Source organism: Rhynchophorus ferrugineus, unplaced genomic scaffold (assembly GCF_030347505.1).
Source record: "Rhynchophorus ferrugineus isolate W39M unplaced genomic scaffold, kcgeb_rfMv2 rfM8, whole genome shotgun sequence".
In the NCBI taxonomy this organism is placed as follows: domain Eukaryota; kingdom Metazoa; phylum Arthropoda; class Insecta; order Coleoptera; family Curculionidae; genus Rhynchophorus; species Rhynchophorus ferrugineus.
Genome location: NW_027472587.1, coordinates 11,912,258 through 11,921,508, shown reverse-complemented (window position 1 = coordinate 11,921,508; position 9,251 = coordinate 11,912,258). Strand labels below are relative to the sequence as shown.

General features: G+C 31.9%; 1 protein-coding gene across 1 annotated transcript in view; it reads left to right on the top strand.

The window, feature by feature from the left end:
• nolo (ADAMTS-like no long nerve cord) overlaps window positions 1-9,251 on the top strand; it is a 546,982-nt gene that overhangs the window by 26,389 nt on the left and 511,342 nt on the right. The window lies entirely within an intron of this gene.

Here is a 9,251-nt window from a genome sequence, read left to right as displayed (position 1 = left end):
CATTGTGAATATAATTTATATATATTTCATTAATTCTATAAATATTTTTATTATATAGTTATATCAGATAAAATTGATCAATTGCACTACATAAAATTATACGAGGTGTGTTTATATGTTAAGGAACTTCCTATAATATGTATAAAAATCTAACTCGACTTCTTGTTCGAAACGTAGCCCTTGATGCCTCTACATGTTACAAACTTATATTTTTCGAGGACTTTTTTGTTGTTATCATTACTCGACAAGCAAACATTTAATATTTCCTATCTAATTTTCCGATTCTCTCCTTATTTCAATGTAAATAGACAATGAGTATATTTTTAGTCTGTCCATTCAGAAAAATGTGGTACATTACGTTTACAAAACAGAGGTATATTGGATGTTTTATGTTACTTTACAGTTATAAGGTATAACATTTTGATTAATATATAGTAAAATAATTTAGTATGAATTTATGTAACTTTGGTAACTATTGTTTTTTTGCTCGAATGCTCTTTTTGTTTACTTTTTCGATTTTCTAATATTTCCGATGCTTGTTCATGACTTGTGAATTTTAATATTTCTTTCATTTTTTGGAAACAAACAATAGTAATTTTAAAATATTTTGGATTAACTATAAATAAAACTATTGCCTTATTTTAAATGGTGGTATTTAAATAATTGATAAAGATTGATCCAAAAACACTTTACATACATTACATATGAGTTGAATTTGTATTTACTTATATAAATCATTTTATTTTTCTCGAGGAGTTTTACAGCTACATTGTATTTGAAACACTATATACAATTGACACACATTCTTTCCTACTTTATTACAATGTTCTTATAACAAAATCAAAATTAATACTTCTATGAAGCGTCTAGTTCCAAAAAATTTCCAAAAGTTCTAATATCCAAAAAAATATGTATATGTTTTATTTTTAAATGCTAACAAGGCAATAATTGCATCTATAATCTGATCCAAAAATATGATTAAGCAGAATATAACTATGAAACTTCCAATTTTTCTATAATTGTACCCTATTAACTAGCATCTTAATATTTTTCCAGAAACTCTTTCCAGCATATAAAATAATTCTAAACTTTCCAGAATATTTTGATCTTTCATTAAAGGTTATTTCATTAAAGGTTATACTGTAATTTTGGTTCTATATAATTAATAGAATTAATTAATTATGTGTTATACAAATTGTAATCCACATCATATGAACTAAACAAGCTAATTATATATAATTTAGTGGTGATAAATAGCAACCAGCAAACCTTTCTATATTTTTAAACTTCATTAGTCAATGTTTGAAATTGAACGTTAAATGGACTTTTAATTCATTTCAGATATTCAATGCATATTTATGGACATCACATTTAAAAATATTACCATCCGTCAGCAATCGGATTTTTCAATGGCTTTCTGGTGTCATTTGTCATATATCGAAATTTAAAGTTCCTTCATTATTACAATTGAAAACGATTCGGAAACATTTGTCTTCTAACTATACAAAAAAAATTTATTGGTCCAATAATATAATTTTAAAGGGAATTTATGGCAAATTGTTAATTTGCTTATTGCAATATCCTATTAAGAATACTCTAAACAATTATAATTGTTATATTATATGTCGTAACAGGTTAATTGAAAAGTCCCCGGCCTACCATAGTAAAATACATTTTTTTGGAAAAATTATCATAAAGCGACTCTCCAAATTTTCGATACCATTTTTGTAATACGATTTGGCCTTTGCTTCATTCGACGAAAATTTCTTCCCAGCGAGCATTCTCTTGAGATTTTAGAACAGGAAATAGTCGCTAGGGACCAGATCTGGAGAATACGGTGGATGAGGAAGCAATTCGAAGCCCAATCCATGGATTTTTGCCATCGTTTCCACTGACTTGTCACACGGTGCGTTGTCTTGGTAGCAGCACTTTCTTTTTCTTCAAATGCGGCAGTTTTCGGCGATTTCGTCCTTCAAACGGTCCAATGATGTTATGTGATAGTTGTTGTTGATGATCCTTCCTTTTTCAAGGTGGTCAATGAAAATTGTTCCATGCGCATGCCGAAATACAGACGCCATAACCTTGCCAGCCGATTGTTGCGTTTTCTCTCGGTTTGGAGCGGATGACTCTAGAGTGGACTTCGGAGTAAAATGATGGAGCCATGTTTCATCCATTGTTACACATCGCCGCAGAAATTCAGATTTATTACGCTTGAACATCTTCAAACACTGCTCCGAATCATCAACTTGTCGTTGTTGTGGTCAAAAGAGAACTCGCGCGGCACCCACTTTGCACAGAAGTTTCTCATACCCAAATATTCGTGAACGATATTCGTGAACGATATGATGTGCACGTTCAGTTGATATATTTAGAGTATCTGCTATTTCATTCAGTGTCAATTTACGGTCATTCAAAATTATTTTATGGATTTTTTAAATATTTTCGTCGGTAACAACCTTTTTTGGGCGTCCACTTCGTTCACAGTCTTCGGTGCTTATTTCACCACGTCTAAATATAGCACACTAATTCTTGATTGTTGATTTTCCTGAGGCAGTGTCCGAAAACTCGGCCTCAAGCCAAGTTATTGACTTTTCAATTGGCCTCTTACATAATTTTGGTAAATAATAGAAAATATCCTATACTTTTAATACATTTTCCCATTTTCTTGAAAATTATGTAGTTCTTTTTTTCAAAAAAAAAAAACCTTTAATAACTTTTCGATTCACCTGGTAAATGTATCTATAGGTATTGATCGCTTTTTTTAAGAAAACTTTTGTTTATTAAACATATCGTTAATGTGTACTACACTTGGTCTGAATCAGGAGGGGAATTAACGGAATTTATGCGTACACATACCACGAGAAACTGAGGAAACATAATCAAAATACCTTATCATTATCTAGATTCAAGCAACCAATCTAATAAGACGGCATAAATGGCCTGCCAACTGTGTCGGTTGTGGGTAGCTGCATAATTTTGAATTGATTACTACACAGTCTCCTAATAATAAATTTTAATTAAACAATAATGTATTCATAGTATTTTTTTCGCTAGTCGAAAGATAATTCTACACCCACATTTTACTATAGATATACCCTCGTGTCGTTATTGATATCTAATCAAATTGATATTAAGTGTGACCGTCGCTTATCAATCGGATTCCTTTTATGCCGTTAAAACGTGAATAACGATCCGCTTCAATCTTTTGAGGCGTTTACAATTCACCTGGCTCACCGACACACTATCGGCAACATTTATCAAACCAACACGTGGCAGGTTATTTTATGGTCGAAAATAAATTTCTAAAAAGCTGACAAATGGAGACGACCCACTGCGGACACATAATAAACTTGACGCCAGCCGTATTAAATGAATAACTCGCAACCGAACGCCATTCTTAAGCGTGCTTTGAATTATTGAGCTTTGATTGGACTGGTCCGATGTTATTGGGTCGTTCTACTAAATCATTTTGATTTCCGTTATACGATGGAAAAGCAAAATTCGACCAAAAATAGCTACATAATCCGTTTTTATTTCTCTCATACGGATTGATATTAATATTTACTAGTGATCGTCCTTTGATCGAAATTCGCTAGGTTAATCAAGTTTATCACACAATATCACAACACATTAAAGATAATAATTTAAAAAGTATATGTTAATATTACTAAAACTTATTACAGTAACAAGTGTCTGTATATTAGAATATATGCAAACTATCAAGAACTAAAACTCACTATTCTTTATTAAATGGCATTTAATTAAGTGTTAATAAGTTTAAATTACTATACCACTGAATATTATAACAAAAATATCATGAGTAAGATTAGTTTTAGAACTGTAACAACTTTAGAGCATGTTGTACGATTTTTTACTTGCTTTAATCTTATACAAATAAACGTGGAATATTAAATGAACTAATACATATTTGAAAGTTAATCAAAACAATAACAAACAAAATTAGGCACTTTATTTTATACAGTATAGAAATTATACCAAACTAATGTATTTATAATCATTAAATGAACTGGTGAGTTCTCAAAACTCAGGACTATGAAGTATAAAACTAAAATAATTAATAAGAGCTTCGAAGAATAAATTGTCATATAGTTACATAACACGTCAATTGAGAAGTCCCCGATCTCTCTGACACATAGATCGCGCTACTAAAATTAAATCCATATATTTTTTGATTAGCCCTAAGGCTCAAAAGATGCGTATATAAATTTGACAGCTGTCGGATCATTAGTTTCTGAACTATAGCCTATAGAAAATGGATAAAAAGGAATTTTGCCTGTTGGTAAAATATTTCTTTTTGAAGGGAAAATATACATTTGAAGCAAAAACTTGGCTTGATGCCGAGTTTCCTGTACTGCCCCAAGAAAATCAACCATTAAGGATTGTTATGCTAAGTTTAGACGTTGTGAGATGAGCACCGAAGACGGTGAACGCAGTGGACACCCAAAATAGATTGTTACCGACGAAAAAATGAAAAAAGTTCACAAAATTATTTTGAATGAGCCTAAATTGAAATTGAATGAAATAGCAGATATTCTAAAGGTATCAACTGAACGTGTACATCATATCCTTCACGAATATTTGTAATTTTTTATTTTATTACTGAGTCTTTTATAATGTTTGAGATTTGTTTCATGCATCAGGATACAACAGTAATCGCCCAAATCATGCCTTCATCACAAAATCCTTGGTATTGCCTCTGGATTTTCATTGTATCTTGATGTAGCCGCTCTTCTAACTCGTCTCCCTTGTTACCCAAGTTTTGTGGGATAAGATCAAGAGGAATACAGACAATATGTTTTGGGAGACACACTTCGACACAAACATTCGAGTTGTAGTAATTTTGCAACCAATTGTTGGTTACAGAGAGAGTTGGGCACAACATTATGACATGATGCTATTTTATCAGGCGTTAAACATTTTTAACAAAAATTCCTTCTTTGATTTTTTTTACGATTTTGATGAAGACAAAGTTCTTAAGGCATATTTTTAAAATTATTTATACTGTGATATTTAACTACAGTTATACCGATGGCATTCATGGAGCACAAGTAGCAATAATGTGCATGAGATTTCTGGTCTTTCCATAACGATGACACAGAAAATAATAAGCTTATATTTTCACTAAGTGACCAGTTCTTTAGCTTTGTTTTACATGCGTTACAAAACTATTTCGGTACCCATGACTTGTCAGTGCTTACTTCATAAAAACCAAAGTAGTTCAAATAAGCATCTTTGAATGGCTACTGCATCGTCGTTAGCAAAAAAAACCGTTTAGGACGATACTTCTCGATGCCAGAAGTTGACCCGAATTTATAAATTAGCATTATAGAAGCGTGCTAAATTTATATAATAAAATCCTAGCCTACAAGGCGAAGGAAGACTGCTCGAGGTCCAATTAAACATCGAGAAATCGTTAAGGGCAGACAAATATCTACATAACGAGAAATCATTCACTAAACAGTAATAGTATTTAAAATATCCAGAAGGGACGGCACCATCGAAACAATCCGATTTAAACTCGCTCTCTTATCTTTATTTTAAATCATTTCAAGAAAATATTAAAGCATTTATCTTCGGGCCTGACAAAAACATTACAGCCCTACCCACGACATCGGCTTGCTCGATCGATAAATTATATTAGTCGCCGTTTAAAACAAAAACGAATCGCTGTTATATTTGTATTTTTCTGCCCGATTGTGGGAATAAAAATGAAACTAGATAATAGCCATCGATCTGTTCGAATAGATAGATATAGACGGGTAAAAAATGGCGGCGGAAAAATGTGCGTTCAATTTGCCAACGTAGACGAAATGAGTTATAACAATGCGTTCGGGATAATTTATTTTTGTGTTTTTGTGCAACGGTACGGATATTCTGTTGGCGACAATTAATGAATTGTCGATATTGTGACGTTTAGGATATTTTTCAGTATTGTTCGTGTTTTCTATTAGGTGTCGGAATTAATTTGTAGCATTTTTTACGTGGAAAATATTTTATATAAAACTAAGTGAAACTTTAAAACATTGTTGATCAATTAATCAGTAATCATTATATTTATTTTGCAGTTTAGATAAGATCCATGAATCTGTCGATACATAACGAGCACTAATATTCATAAAAAGTAAGCTCTTAACCTAACAGATTATGTGCTATTGGCCAGAAAAATATAAGACGACAGCAAAAGCCGAATTGCCTGCAAGCTGCTCATGCGTATTCATTCGAAATTAGCTTGAGAAAAGTTTGTTGAGCTAATAGCTATTGAGTCAATACTGATAAGTGAATGTTACGGCATTAAGGAAAATTTAAGTAAAATATGAAAATAAAACATACAATGTAAATGTAAATCAAATTTGTGAAAATAGTTATAAAACACTATATTATAGAGTATGGAAGATTTGTGTGCTTAGGTATGTCTGTAGCTATCTAGAGTATACGATAAAGAATACTCTGTAAACATGTGCATGTGCATTTAGTATATATGCACGAGGAGAGCATAATTTGTAGTTGATGTAGCAAGTGTTCTAAGAGATAGTGCGATGATTGACTCGCAAGATAAGGAATATATTAAAGAAGTTTACAAGAAAAATGTACATAGGGGGTAGCTCAAGATGCAAATGACAATTTCAACAATTTGAAATCAATGGATCAAAATTTTCAAAACGAAATATTTAAAAGCACAGTGGTGATGCTTCAGAGATTTTAACAAAAAAATATCCAAAAGAAAACGTAAGATGGAAACATAACATTACTTGTATACAACCAAAAGTTGTTTTTCTCGTTTTCAGTTTATATTTCAATATTTGGGTATCGTTTTCTCCTTTTATAAAATATGTGTTAGATGTAAATACTATGTCATAATATATTGTTTTTACACTAATTTTTGTTTTTAAGTTAGTTGGATTATTATTTTTTTAAATTTATGTTGCGTTATACAATATATTTTTTCAAATTTTCTGCATTATTTTTCTGCTCCGAGGAGTTATATAAGCCGAAAGAAATAATAGTTCACAAAACTTCAAATCTTATGTTCTCAATTTATTTTACGCTTTCTGCTAAATACATGAGTGACGAGTTGGACCAGGTTATGTGGGACTGCTTCTGGGCTTACCAATATACTAAACCGAAACCGCCTCAGAGTTGACCCCAATGGGTCGCTACTGCATTAATGCATTTCTGGATATGGCACCCACTAACCGGGAAGCTGTTATAGGACACGAAACCTCGGCGAAAAAACAGTTAATGAAATTAACTATATGAGTAGCCTGATCGATGGATGAATGGTGAGCGCGAAAGCCGAATGGTTCGTCAGGAATTATGTTGTTTCCGTATAAGGTATTTGTGAAAGAGATAAGTGCATAGAGTATTGCCCTCTCGGCATGCTTCGAAATGGCACTAAGAAGGCTGATAGGCCTGTACTTAGATGGAGATGATTGCGTGTTGCCAAGACGCCAGGCAATTGTGCAGCCTCATGATGGAGTCAATGATGTTTGCCAGTTCTACGAGCTGCTTATGCGGGAGCGTTTTAATTGGGTAATCTTGTCGAAACGCGAAGATTTTTTGGTTTGAAGTTTGCCGGTCATAGTCTGTGGAGACTTTGGAGACACGATTGTTGAGAAGAAATACTGGGATGACTGGTCTTTTAATGGAGTTAGATTCGTTGGGAGCAGTGCCGTTGTCTTTAGGTTTTGTGTTATCGGCGGGAGAGGCATTTCATTGGAGCCTCGTAGGTCTTTGCGAAAAGCTCGACTTTTCCTTGGTCAGTGATTGCTAAATTTCCCGTAACCGCTGACTTCAGGCAGTACATCTTATAATTCTACATAATCTTATACTATCCTAAACTTACGAAACTCTATTTAAATATCTAGTTTTTTGGTTTTCTAGTTTTAACTTCAAACAAATCCTGTTTTCAGGCTATATCACCTAAATACCCCGTTGTTCAATACCAATTAATAAAATTAGTACTAAAGCATTATAATAATTTATTAATAATTCATATCTTAGACACTTATAATATTTACTGTTGTCTGAGTTGAGACCTCAAGCTAATTTCGATTGAATGCGCATGAGCAAGCCATACCCCCTTCGGTTTGTATTGTCGTTTAGCAACATATGGGGCGTAATATATATAGATGACAGTAAAAGGACCCCAGCGTGGTTGTTGATTGGATAGAATTGCTCATATGTATTCATTCTACACTAACTTGTCAGATTTCTCAGCCAGCTACAGGTTGTTGTTACAAGACACAAACAGTGGTTAAGAAGACATTTTTAGGTTAATTTTATTTTTACAAAAGTCTGTTAAGGTAATATAATTACTTATGAATGAATAAAAATATAAGGTAAGAATTAGTAGCAAAATGTTACAATTTTGTAAGACTTATTTTCTAAATTTCTACAGAACTTGGACATTTTAATTGTTAAATAATATGAAAATAGAATTTGTTTGAAGATTATAGTAAAGATAAACAGCTTGCCATTTAGTAACCTTAAGATATTCATTGTATACAGATGCTAACCCATAGATTAGATAGGCTTAGAATGCGATATCATCTGCATAAAGTTATAGCTAAGTTTTGTTCGTCTAAACCACCAGAGGGCGTGGCAAAAATTGTTTAACATTTTTTGTTACAGGAGAAATTTATTATTTAAATATTGGTTAATATTTGTATGAAACATTTTCAAAATACAAAAAAAAATATTTAATCCGACAACTTATAACTTCAGACTTCAAGTCGTAGACCACCCACGTTAAAAAAATCTGTGTTTACATTCCAAAATTATATCTAAAAACTACCGCATTTTGTCGAATATAATCCCCAGATGATGTGTCACAATTAATTGATAAATCGTTACATATAAATTATACAGCTCCCTTATAAGCAGCTGAATATTATGCGAGACAATCTCCAATTATCCCGATTAAAGATGTTTTTATCAACAGTCCCAATTAAATTTAATAATCCTAATTTATTTTTTCAATATTACTTTACATAATCCGTTAGATAAGATAAAACAATACGCGCTATTAATTTTAATATTAAATTTTTTTTGGACCACAGAATCAGTTACGTACTAACAATGTAAACTTAGTTAAAAAATTAGTAAACTTTTTTTATTAATATCTTGTTGCTAGTCGATGACAACTAAACTAGATTTTGTTTTTAAAATAAAATTAAAACTAGGTGTATATTTAGAAAAATAATCTGTCCTTCCTCAGTCTGTACAATAAC